This window comes from Haemaphysalis longicornis, unplaced genomic scaffold (assembly GCF_048455015.1).
Source record: "Haemaphysalis longicornis isolate Haplotype H1 unplaced genomic scaffold, Haemaphysalis longicornis Haplotype H1 scaffold_8, whole genome shotgun sequence".
Taxonomy (NCBI): Eukaryota; Metazoa; Arthropoda; class Arachnida; order Ixodida; family Ixodidae; genus Haemaphysalis; species Haemaphysalis longicornis.
Genome location: NW_027526445.1, coordinates 47,900,703 through 47,914,182, shown reverse-complemented (window position 1 = coordinate 47,914,182; position 13,480 = coordinate 47,900,703).

Sequence of the window (13,480 nt, the reverse complement as noted above, 5' to 3'; positions counted from 1 at the left end):
AGTTGATAGAAGCATTAACTGGTCAGCAGTACGCAGCAGCTAGAGTATTGGTGGGAAAAAAAGCAGGGAAGTCGATAAAGTGTCCTCACAGCCAGGGGTAGCGGCAGGGCACAATTAAAACGAAATACGAGCTGAGGGTCAACTAAATTTAATTTAGGATGGCGCATGCCGTTACCCCAGTTCAAAGGGAAGGCCTTTAATCGTCAACATCATCTTTAGCGTCACCCTAATTGTCAATAAAAAGTCTGTAGAAAAGTCGGTAAAAAGTCATTGAAAAGTCTTCACAGAAATATTAGTTATATTATATTCTTATTTTGTCGATGCTACATTCTCTGATTCTATTTACGAACGAAAGCGCAACAAGAGACTTCTGAAAGGCGGAACTCACAGGCATATAATGAAATGTATTGAAAATTTGGACGCTTGGCGGCGCCACTAAACTTTTGGGAAGGGGCGCGGCAGTGCGCAAGCAGCTAGAAAAGGGGGTGAAAGAACTTTGGGCGCTGTGCCCACATGTGCAGGTCGTCGTGAGCACAGTACCAGATATATTTGAGAGAGGGGTGCATGTGGAAAGGGAAGTTGTAGCGGTAAACCGAGACATACGTGAGCTGGGCAAGGAGCTGAGTTTCGCTGTCGTAGACATCAACAGGGATGTCCAATGGATGGGCCGGAAAAGGGCGTTCCAGCGTGACGGAGTGCATTTCAACGGGCAGGTGGGAGCAGCCATCGGAAGACGACACGCGGCGCGAACTGTGGCTTTAAGGGGCCCACAGGCCTTTTCGAAGATGGCGTAGACAAATGCAAGGAGCAAAAGGAGATAGCGGGGTCGGTGCAGATCGGTGCAGGCAAACGAAAGGGGCGATGACGGCGTGTAAAGAAGAGAGGGGGGAAACTGAAGATCGCGTACACAAACATGCAGGGTGGCAGGAAAAGAGAGAAGTGGATGGAGATTACTAAGCAGCTAGAAGAGGAAGATATCCAGGTATACGCTGTGACCGAGATGCACCTACGGGACTTGGAGGAACCTCCGGTAATCGGAGAGTATGTATGGGAAGGTTGTAACAGGACGGCTGGATTGAGAAAAGGCGGAGGAGTAGGTATGCTGGTACGGCAGGGGACTAATTGGAACAGAGTGAAAGAAGACTGTAAAGAACATGTGTGGATGAAAGGGATAGTGGAGGGTACACCTATAAGGGTTTGAAACAAGGATGTCCTCTCTCTCCGCTGCTGTTCATGATCTACATGGCGGGGTTAGAGAGGAAGCTAGAAGTCAGCACGCTGGGGTTCGACTTATCCTACATGAAAAACGGGCAGGTGGTGGAACAACGGGTTCGGCACTAATGTATGCAGACGACATATTGTTGATGGCGGAGAACCGGATAAGAATGCAGGGCTTGGTGGATATATGCGGTGAAGAAGCGACGCACCTAGGGCTATCCTTTAGCAGAGAAAAATCGGGGATCATGGTCTTTAATGACGGCGAGGAGCACAAAACAGTATCAGTGCAGCAAGTAGAAATACCATTGGTGAAAGAGTATAAATATTCAGGAGTATGGCTGAACAACAGCGAAGATTACACGCAGGCGCATGAGGCTCACCTTGAGACGAAAGGAAGACGGAACGCGGCTATAATGAAGCATAGAGCCCTCTGGGGATACAGCAAATACGAGGTGGTAAGGGGAGTCTGGAAAGAAGTCATGGTACCAGGATTAACTTTCGCTAATTCGGTTCTGTGCATGAAGCCAGAGACCCAAGCGGGCCTGGAAGTAAATCAGAGGGCGGTAGGTAGATTGGCCCTAGGGGCCCACAGTAAAACTACAAACGAAGCGGTACAAGGGGATATGGGCTGGTCATCTTTCGAGGTGAGGGAGGCGCAGAGCAAGATAAAGTTTGAGGAGCGACTTCGTGACATGGAGGACGAAAAATGGGCCACGAGGGTGTTTAAGTACCTGTATTTGAGGAGCGTGGACACGCGGTGGAGACGGAGGACCAGACAGCTGACCAAGCGGTACGGAAAGTCAGTAGGGGAAAGCGGGGTGTACACAACAGTTAAAAAGTAGGTAAAGGCAGCAGAGACGACGAAGTGGGCACTGAGAATGGAAGCGAAAAAAAACCCTGGAGACTTATAGGGCAGAGAAACGGGAAATTAAGAAGGAGGGATTCTATGGCAATACGAGAGGCAGTGCGTTGCTCTTCGAGGCACGGGCAGGGTGCCTGAGAACCCGGGCATACACGGGTAGCTACAGGCAGCAGGATGAAACGTGTGCATGCTGCGGCAGTGATCGGGAAACTATAGACCATATTGTCAGGAGCTGCACAGAGATACGGCCACCGCGGGGTGAGGGGGAAACGACGCTGGCGGAGGCTTTGGGATTTGGGGCGAGGGGGAACCTCAACTTCAAGGCCATAGAGGTGACGAAGAGGCGACTGGAGTGGTGGTGGAGGAAAAGTAGGGAAGGGATGGGTACGCAGGCTAAGTAATCATGCGGATGAGAATTTAGAACAGCGAGGGGAGAAAAAAAGGGGGGGGGGTGGGGGCGATGAGTTTAAAACAGAAAAGAGGGAGAGGTGGGAGGGAGGAAGCAAATCTATAGGTTAGCTGGGAGTAGGGCAAGTAAACGTTATAAAACAGACAAGTCGGTTGCTGACAACCGACGCCCCGATTCAAAGGGAAAGCCACTAATCATCATCATCATCAATATAAGTTTGTCACAGCAAAACTATATATGCAATACTATTGCAATAACCACAGTTTCATGCAATTACGCAACTTTTTTGTTGACGTACGTCACTTCCCTGGGGCGCAGCAGCCAGTTCGGGGGGAATCGGCTCGGAAGCCCCGGGTTGCAGCAGACGCAGTCTTATCGTAAAGAATACTCTGTTCAAGCCAACATTTGTTGGCTCAAGCGGTTCAAGCTGCATGTTCAAGCCGAAAACTGCAAAAATTCAACTACAGTCAAACCCGGTTTAGCAAAGTGCAATATATGCGCCACGATTAGTTCTACATATCCGATAGTTTGATGTAGCCGAACCTGCCTATAACGATTTTATTGTTACGAGCTCGCAATACGCGGGAATCCCCACGCCATTCCCGCATGCAGAAACGAACAAAATAAAGCATGTCATTACCATACACAAAACAATCGATACACAAAAAGCGATGATTTTTGTTTTCCCTTTCGTTTTGGAAGTGTCAGCTAGTACGTACAGCATTCTTTACACGAGACATTGTTTACACCAGTTCGAGTCCGTGTCCTTCAATATCGAAGAAATATTGGCAGTGGACATCGACTGCCGAAAGCACTTCATTAAGCGTCGGACGGCTTTCACTTGCGACATCCTCTGTCTCCTCGGTGCTGTTCAGCAGCATTATGTCGGTGCTGCTGACGGTGTCCGCGTCCGAGGGACTTACAGTGACGGCAACGTCGTCGTCGACACTCAGGAAATCTTCGAAGGACACTCCTTTCGGCACAGCATCGGGAAGGTTGGCGAGCTGCCGTCTTGGTCCGGGGCGGGTTCCATCGTGAGTTCCGCGTGTCGGAAACAGTTACGGAAAGTGTCGGGCGTCATCCTCCATGGGCTTCATGACACTCCATACGAGGCGCAATGTCTCAGTCGCGGCCTTTGCTCAGTGGTCGCGGCCAATCAACATCTGAATCGCCGCTCCGAGACCACGCATTTTGGCGGCCATTCTAGGCACGCCGAGTTCAAAATATCAGATGTGAAGTTGGTTATAAGGAATATGTTTCGCGTGTATTTACGTAACTGATTTATTTTGTTCGATATATAACATAATTCGCTCTATCCGGGTTAGTTTTAGTCGGGTTTGACTGTAATATGTAACACAAATGATGTCGGGATGTGTCAGTTACACTTAGTTGCAAATATTCTGCCTTTTGCAAATATTTTATAAAGTCCCTGCATTGAAAGTTTGGGCGCATGGCGGCGCCACTAAGCTTTAGTGGATAAGTTAGAGTTAATACTACTGTGGAATTCGTGCGTCCCTGCGGACGATCACAGGCCTCCCACGGCACACTAGGATATGCGCCTTAGAGAAAGCTGCTCCTCTGCCTCCCCTGCCAGAAATTCTTGAAGAGACCCGGAAACACCATCAACTCCGGCGCACGCTCACTATCCAGGGTGCTGCTATTACTGCATGGGACTCTCAAACGCACCCAATCGGACCCATGCCCTCTCCTCCCCCACCCCCTTGAAATACCGTGGTTTCTTCGCAACGGTCGGCTATCCCTCGAGCTAGCGTCGTTCCACGTCTGCGCGCTCTCCGCCGATGCATGGCACAGAGGCTACCAAACGAGGTGGACATATTTACAGTCACCAGCCGACAAGACAACTCTAACGGTTTGGCTTGGCACTGCGAAGAACGCCCTGATCTTAGCAGCGCCACTACTATCGCTACCATCGCCCCGTCACCTCTCCAAGCCGAGCTCCATGGTCTCCTAGGAGCCCTGGATAAAATGACCTACATGGCTCGTGCACCGCCACCACCCAGGGTCCGCCTCCTCACTGATTCCCACGCCGCCATCAGAGAATTCAATAGGGCTTACTCTGATCACCCTACCGTTCACCCATCCAGGCCATGGTTAACCTACTGGCCCGAAACGGAACGCAAGTCCGCGTAGCCTGGATTCCGGGGTATGTGACCCAGGGGGACGGCAATCACGCTGCTCATAATGCAGCGCGGGATAGCCTTCAGCCTACACCTCCCTTGATTGCTCCCGATCTTGCACCTGATCCAGGTCTACATCCGCGCCTCCAACTGGATCATGCTAAATATTCTCGCAGAAAGCGGCTCGCTGAGAAGACTCCGCAGGGCTACCTGCATGGTGTCCCCACTCTACCCCGTTCCGCAGAAATCTTTGTTAATAAGACACTCGCTAATGCGGCCCTTACACCCTCCACACTGCGGAAATGGTTGCATTTGGACTCTTCAGCCTATCCGTACTGTCCCCATTACCAGCAGAATGTCTTTTCAGACCTCAAGCACCTCACTTGGCATTGTGTAGCTTTCGCATCTTCTTTGCTCAGTGCTCTGCCCCCAACTCGTCCCCTGATGATCCCCCGTACGAAGACCCAAATTTTCTGCATGCTCTAGGTGTGTTTTTCATTAAGAGTGGCCTGGCAGGGGTAGTGTGAGATGGGGTCTACACTCCCCCTCCCAAAGAAATCACTGATCATCTAATCTCCAACGAGTCATCTCTAACGATTGAGTGATCACCTCCCCCTCTCCTCCCTTCTTTTCCTTCCCCACCTACGGCCATGTGGCCTCCCCCATTTTAATAAATGTCATTCATTCATTCATAAGGCCCCTTAAATTACTAGGTAGCGCCAACTGCTAACTCCTTTTTTTCCGCTCTCCTTTTTTTTCTTTCCCCTCACCCACTGTGCCACGTGCCCTTGAACTCGGCGGCGGTGCCGCCATTTTTGTTGGCCGCTTCAAAGCAGACGCCCTCGCAACGCTACTGGCCGCTCGATGGAGTTTTTCTTGCAGTTTGCTCTGGTTTTGGCGCCTAGTCGCGGTTTGGTGGCTTTTATAGAATTTCTAGGGTACATGTTTTAACAAAACGCACTAAGGGAGGCTGTTTTGTTTTATATTTTTGTCTACAATGACATATTGGGGGGGGGGGGGGAACTGGGGGGGGGGATGGGACGTGGTGCTTCTTCTCGTTACTTTCGCGTACAATACCGCTACGCAAACCACCACCGCTCCCTTTTTCCTTCTTTATGGACGCGAGTACTATGGGCACCATCCTCCCATACAGGTGATGCTCTTAGAGCAAGCCCTTCCATAAGATAGCGCGACAAGCTAAAGAATGTAGTCAGCTCTTTCCTTCATGTCCAGTGAACAAAGTCGCCAAAAGCCCATCTCCGGCCTCTTTCCCCACTGGCTCTCTTGTTTGGTTATGGATACCAATTAGAACACCTGCCCTGTCTTCGAAGTTCCTTGCCAAATATCACGGCCCGATTCGCGTCATAGAGCGCACACCACCAGTGAATTACGTCGTCGAGCCGCTCACGCTGCCTGACTATCGCAGTCATCGTGGCCGCTAGACCGTCCATGTCAACCGTTCGAAGCCCTGCCACGAACCCATCGCTTTGCCTTCGCCATTGAGTCGCCAGCAGGGCTCCTTGTCACCAGGGAGTGATTTTAATGAAGAAGGGAGCTCCAGGTCAAGGGATATAAGCTCAGGCCGAAATCCAAGTTGCACCCGGACAATCCCCACGCATCAAGCGTGCAGCGTGCCAAGCGCGATCACAATCAGTTCTGGCTTCCCCGCTTCTTCGGCTGCTCGAGCAAGAACCGCCTTCCTTGCTTGATATTCTCCGTTCCCTGGCCTTTTAAATAAACCCCATTAGGATATATATTTATTTATATACGTATACAATAAACTCTCATTTGTACGAACATCGGTTTAGCGAATTTTGAGAATAACAAACTCCCAGAAAATCCCTGGTGGTTTTCTTGGGAATTCAATGCAAACTTGTTTCAGTTGAACGAATTTTGGAATAGCGAATATTATGGCAAATCGACTTTTCTAAACAATACAGCGCAACAGAAACAAAGACTTAAGCTGAGGCACAGAGGACGAGCGCTGACTCTTGACTGAATTTTTATTACAGGAATATGTCATATTAAGTGCGAATGCACTTCTTAAGCGAGCCTGAAGCGTCCGCCGCCGTCCGCATTCCGCCGCCGTCCGCATAGCAACAGCTGCGGGTGCGCGCGCTCCTCGTCTTCCTTGGCAACGGGGGGAGATGGGCGCGCGCTGCCTGGCCGCTGACATGGCACATACCCACGTGGGGGATTGGCCAGGAATCTCCTCGTCTTCCTTGGCAACGGGGGGAGATGGGTGCGCGCTGCCTGGCCGCTGACATGGCACATACCCACGTGGGGGATTAGCCAGGAATCGGGCGTGAGAAGGGCTAATGCACCCGCTTAAAGGAGTACTGACACGAAATTTCAAAGCTGAGATCCGCTCTAGCAATCAAGTACAACGACAACACAAATAGGTGTCTGTGCATGGCACATACCCACGTGGGGGATTGGCCAGGAATCGGGCGTGAGAAGGGCTAATGCACCCGCTTAAAGGAGTACTGACACGAAATTTCAAAGCTGAGATCCGCTCTAGCAATCAAGTACAACGACAACACAAATAGGTGTCTGTGAATAAATGCATCTTTCTTTCTTTGTAGTTGTGTGTGTGTGTGTGATCTCTCTTTCGCGAACATTACCGAACCGCGCAAATTCAACTCGTGCATTCACACTTTCACATTCTTCCCCTCGGGGAAATGCGGGGAATTTTTATAAACACGCATGCACACACCTACGATAAAACAGTAGACCCGATAAGTAATCTATACCAACCACCCGCCGCGGTGGCTCAGTGGCGCGTTGCGCTGCTGAGCACGAGGTCGCGGGTTCGATTCACAGCCGCGGCGGCCGCTTTTCTGATGGAGGCGAAAAGCAAAAACGCCAGTGTGTACGAGATTTCGGCGCACGTTAAAGATCCCCGGGTTGTCAAAATTAATCCGGAGCCCTCCACTACGGCGCGCCTCATCGACTGCGTTGCGTCGGCGCGTTACACCCTACAATCAATCAATCAATCAATCAATCAATCAATCAATCAATCAATCAATCAATCAATCAATCAATCAATCAATCAATCAATCAATCAATCAATCAATCAATCAATCAATCAATCTATACCAACTGTGTCGAAAACATGAGATGCAAAACAAACCCCGAAATGATTACCACCTCCCTCGCACTAAGCCCGTGTGTGTATACATTGAGATGGCTAGCTATGTTGCGTCGTTTGGCAGTCGTAGATAATCAAGTTCCTTTGTGGACAGGGATATGGAAAGAGCACTGACACAATCTTCGCCCAGCCTTGCGATTTCCACAGCCTCCTAACAATTCCCTTGCCGGAAAATGCACTCCGAAATTTGACGAATGCCAAATCATGCAGCGTCATTGTGACCACATGACAATGGAAATTGTGGAGGCTGCGGAAATCGCAAGGCTAGGCGGAGATTGCGTCAGCGCTCCTTCCATAGCCTTGTCCACAAATGAACTTGATTATCTACGAGTGCCAAACGACGCAACATAGCTAGCCATCTCAATGTACACACGCGTAGAGCGAGGGGAGGTGCTAATTATCTCACTCGAGAAGTACTGTTCTAATCACTAAAGTGTCAATGAGGCACCCACGAAAGTCATCAACTGCGGTATTTTCAGCGACGAACTAATTCCGTGCTCATTTATTCTGATTGATAAAGAAAACCTGCGAAATATGAAAAATACCACGTGACGGCACCTCCGTGAGCATCCTAAAGCAATGCCTCCCATACAGGCTGCCTCTGAGTTAGCCAGAATGAAATAAACAAAAGAAAGAAGAAATCGCGACCGAGTTTGTGCCTCATCTGCACACTCGCCCCGCGAATCTTGCTGCGCCTTCCATGCATGCCATTATCAAGATGATGCGCTGTCTCTTCGGGCGGGTGACAGGCGAAGCAGTTGCTTTTAATCAGTTTATTTGGGGACGCTGCTTTACAATGCGAGCGGAAGCGCCATCACGTGGTATTTTTCATATTTCGCGGGTTTTCTTTAGCAGTCAGAATAAATGAGTACGCAATTAGTTCGTCTCTGAAAATACCGCAGTTAGATGCCCCTCGCGGGTGCCTACAAGTGCCTCATTGACACTTCAGTGATTGGGACAGTAATTCTCGAGTTAGATAATTAATTTCTATCAATTAGTTAGGTCTCATTAACAAAAAAACTTACAGCCCGCTTCTCCACAGCACTGCAAACATTATGCACTAGGTTTTCTTCGAGTAACGCCATTGCTCTTTTTTAAAATCTTGGTGCATGATAGCTTTGCGCTAAATAACGGGGAGATGTATGACAAGTGCCAGCGGTTCACGAGGTTTGAGCGGTTATGACTATTTAAACCGCGTGGTTATAAGCCTCAGTGTGACTCCCTGACGCTGGTAGAAGGCTCTACTTGGGTCTGTTATCTCACCGCGCCGCCTGAATCCGGCAGTCGCATCGACCGTTAGCGAGCTAAGACGACAAGGCCAGCCCATAAAGTGCCCTTCACTTAATATACACGAAATAATTAACCACTGTCGGTGGACAGTGCGTGTTGTATGCTAGCACATGCCTATGAGCGTATGCGGAGGCAGTTTGCTGAGCCTGAGGGAATGAACCAATTTATCCTCAAGTACAGCACGGTAGTACTTACAAGAGCTTTGGTGGTACGGCTCTGCAACATTGCCAACAAAGTGTTGACAAAAAAAAAACGGGTTAGCCTGCATGACACCAGCATCGAAATGCAACTCTTGCTGAGTTCGAACAAATGACTCTACTAAGTTGCGAATATATATTCTTGACATTCTTTTTTCACTAATGCTATAATGTTGAATCAGCATTCATTAAACACCTACGTATTGTTCCTGTCGATGCGGTTTCTTGTGTAAGACATTTATGTTCGTGCATGTGAGTGACTTTTTATTTGCCCATCTGCAGCGCAGTATCCTGACTGCACCTTTGTAGACAAAATTGGGAAGCGCCATATGTGTTGCACTTATAATAGACGAGCACCACAGTTGCAGTTAAAAATGTCTGGAATATGTCCGGTGCTCCCTGAAAAAAATTCCTGTAGTAGATTTCCGTTGAATTCTTTTTATCTCCGGATAATCTGCTGCCGGCGGTGTACGTATTCGAATAATATACGTAGTGTGATATGAGTGTTATTGTGCTCACTTCATTTCGCCTCTGGATTATCTGACACCACATGATGATAAAAAAAATCAAATGTAATGTTAATGTAACGACACGTTACAATGTTCGAAGTGTAGCTGGAACGCGTTACTTTCCCAATATAGGAACTTGTAACGGGAACTCGTTTCAAAAAATGAGAACTAACCAGGAACGAGCTTTCGTTCCTATTTTAGAGGAACGTGTACAACACTGAATAGGGCCTGCTTGCTAGTGGAGATTGGTACTTATAAGGGAACTTAGGTAGCCTTCCGATGAGCGCCTCTAGCTTATGTTTTTTCTCCTTGGGATGGGTTTAAGTACGTAAGGTGATATCTAAACCTGGAAATTATCAAGACACCACTTAGCCTCGGGGCTTTCTTCCTCTTCGATCCGGGATTATGGCTGGTGATTATTTTCATCAGGTGAATGATCTGACTGTTTTGCTTCAAAAGTTGCTGAGTTGTATAAGACATCCCTTCTTGCTGGATGCGAAGCACCAAGACATTAATTTTTGTTCTTTGCGGAATGTGAATTTACCCTAAGGTCAGATAACTTTTACTATGGGGTTTCGTTTGTTGTGCTTAGTTACGAGTAGAAATTCTGATTTGGCAGGGGAGCAATGGAGCCCTTTTCTTTTAGCCTCCTCTTCGATTGTATTAAGTGCTGCTTGTAGAGTGCTTTCAATATACCACAAAGAACCCATAGTTATCCACGCTGTTATGCCATCTGCGTCTGAGATGTACTTTATGTCTGGAAATTTATCCAATTTTCAGGCGACCCACACATCGCTGGGTTAAAAAGCATGGGTGGCAGTACCGATCCCTGTGGCCTATACCTCTGCTTAGGTGCTTTTTATTTTCGGATGTGTGCGGTCCAAGGACAATGCATACAGAGCAGCCTTTCAAAAAATGTGTTATGTAGTTGTAGAAATGGTCGCCGCTGTCAGGTTTTTCTAGCTCCTCAAGGATACCGTCATGTGGGACATTATTGAATGCTATGGCTAAATCGGCAGGTCAGAAGGGGTTATTTCGAGCTGCGCTTAGATTGTTGATCACGTCTCCTTTGATCAGAAGGAGGGCGTCTTGGGTTGAAGTATGTTTCCTAGAGCCAATCACCTGGAACGATGACTCCTTGTTCTTGTTTAAATATCGTACTAACCGTTTTAAGATGATGCGTTCTAATACCTTGCCTTGACGTGATGTTAGAGAGATTGGTCTGAGGTTTCCAATCTCTATCGGTTTTCCAGGCTTAGGGATGAAGGTAACTATAGCGTCCTTTTACTCCTGGGGTAACGTTCCACTTCCCCAAGCCTTATTCATCACCTGCAGAAGATACGCATAATCTGATTCGTCTAGATTGCGAAGAATTCCGTTTCCAATTTGATCTGGTCCCGGAGCTGAGTGCGTTAGCTTCAGCAATGGCTTTCTTTAGGCTTTCTTTCTTCAGCAATGGCTTTAGTAAGCTCTGCCCGGGTAATTGGCGTGTTAAAGTGGCGCGTGTTGCTTGTCTTGCCGTTGTAGTCTTCATAGACCGAAAAGTCTCTTTTGGGAAGATAGAAATTTGCTAGTTCGGCTAGCAGGTCCTCTACCTTGTGTTAGTTAGCGGCCAGTATATCTACATGCTTGTTTAGCTCTGTTTTGGAGTTCCCCGGTTGTATCAAATACTGAATTAAATATCAGACTTTTTTCAGGTGAATATCGCCATTGATTGGTTGCACATACTGTTTCAATCGTTCCTTGTGAGTTGAGAGGCGTATGTTTGTATATCTACATTTTTGTTTGCTATTCGTTTTTTAAGCTTCCTTTTGAGTTTTGAGTTCTTTCGTTCCCACCTACTGGTTAATGCTCACCCAGCTTCCAACAGGTGCAAAAGATGGAAGTTATTTCCGGGTAATTATCTGAAGTTTATACACTTTGGAGCACGACTCGGCAAGAGGGAAAAGGGGATTACAAGAACTGCGGCAGCACAGCATTGCTTGTGCTTACAGCGCCACAGTGGCACAGCGTCCGTGCGGGAGCGGGTAACCAGGGGTACCGCGGATTCCGCGTTTTGGTTGGCGTTTGGTGTGCAAGAGGGAGTGCACAAAGCATACTTTCTGGGAAGCACCATGGCGTATACGCTATAGCAGCACCAGTACAACTTAAAACCATAGATATTATTTTCGAAATGAGATGTACTGCAATGCCGTGTTCTGCACTTCTTATAATATTGATGTACTTATTGAATTGCACTTCACACGTTTAGGAATGTCTGCTGTGTGCCCTATGCTATTGCATATTTTAAAGGGAATATTCAGTTTAGCGAACTTTCCGTTAATTTACATACTTCCTCGAGGTTAATCCAACGGAGAGTTCAATATATGTATGTATGTATGTATGCATGTATGTATGTATGTATGTATGTATGTATGTATGTATGTATGTATGTATGTATGTATGTATGTATGTATGTATGTATGTATGTATGTATGTATGTATGTATGTATGTCTATTTTTATGAGTTTGGAAATATTCCAGAAAGAACCTTGAGGTGAAAATATAAAATTTCCGCTTCACTTAGTTATTACTAATTAGTTCAACAGTTTCGCCCGTAACAACTGTCTCCTAGGTTTCTCTTACAATTAGTGCTCATTACAAGGTAACCCCTGAAGAAGGCAGTAAGTGCTGTCGATACTCATTGTAAGAGAATCCCTGAAGAAGACAGGACCTACTGCCGATACTGCTGGACTGATTAGTAATAAATAAGTTAACCGCAGTGTTGTTCACATTTATCACCTACATGTAGATATATTGAAAGGCAGGGATTCAGAACAGCCCCTTGTTAGGTGAACGGGCCGCAGAGGAACAAACCACGCATGATGATGGTGATTGTGCACAAGAGAAGCAGAAACAGCTTGACGCCAGGGGGGATGGATGGGGGCATTTACAGGCGTTGTGTACGAACGCTGTTTCGGGCGGAAATCACTCGTCGTCGCACTTATTCCCGAGCCCGAGTGTGGGGACAGCCGCCTGACACACAAATCACCCCTAACTTATATATATATATATATATATATATATATATATATATATATATATATATATATATATATATATATATATATATATATATAGAAAGATAGGTCGACAGTCTAGAACGCCACAGGAGGCATAGGGGTGTTGTTAGGCTCATTTTTTTTACTACGGTTAGGGAAGTTAACATTTTTTAAATATACGTAAGAAACGAAGAAAAACACGCCCCCAGAGTGGGGACCGAACCCACGCCTTGAAGTTAAAAAATGTTAACTTCACTAACCGTAGTAAAAAAAAGCCTAGCAACACCCCTATGCCTCCTTTGGCGTTGTAGACTGCCGACCTATCTTTCTGTATGTCCTTTACGAGCCCCTCATTTCCTAACTATATATATATATATATATATATATATATATATATATATATATATATATATATATATATACAGTCGAACACGGATATATCGAACTCCAAGGGGATCGCGAAATAGTTCGATATATGAAAAATTCGATATAAAAAATATGGGCTCTGAGACCTTACCTATGGCGGACGATCACTTACGGATCGTCGCATTCAAGAATGACAACTAATTTCGCACTCAAGACGCAAACAGGACGCTTTATTTCCGTGAAAAAAAAATCGCTGATCTTGGCCTGCTTCTTCGTCCTGGAAATAAAATAAACACGCT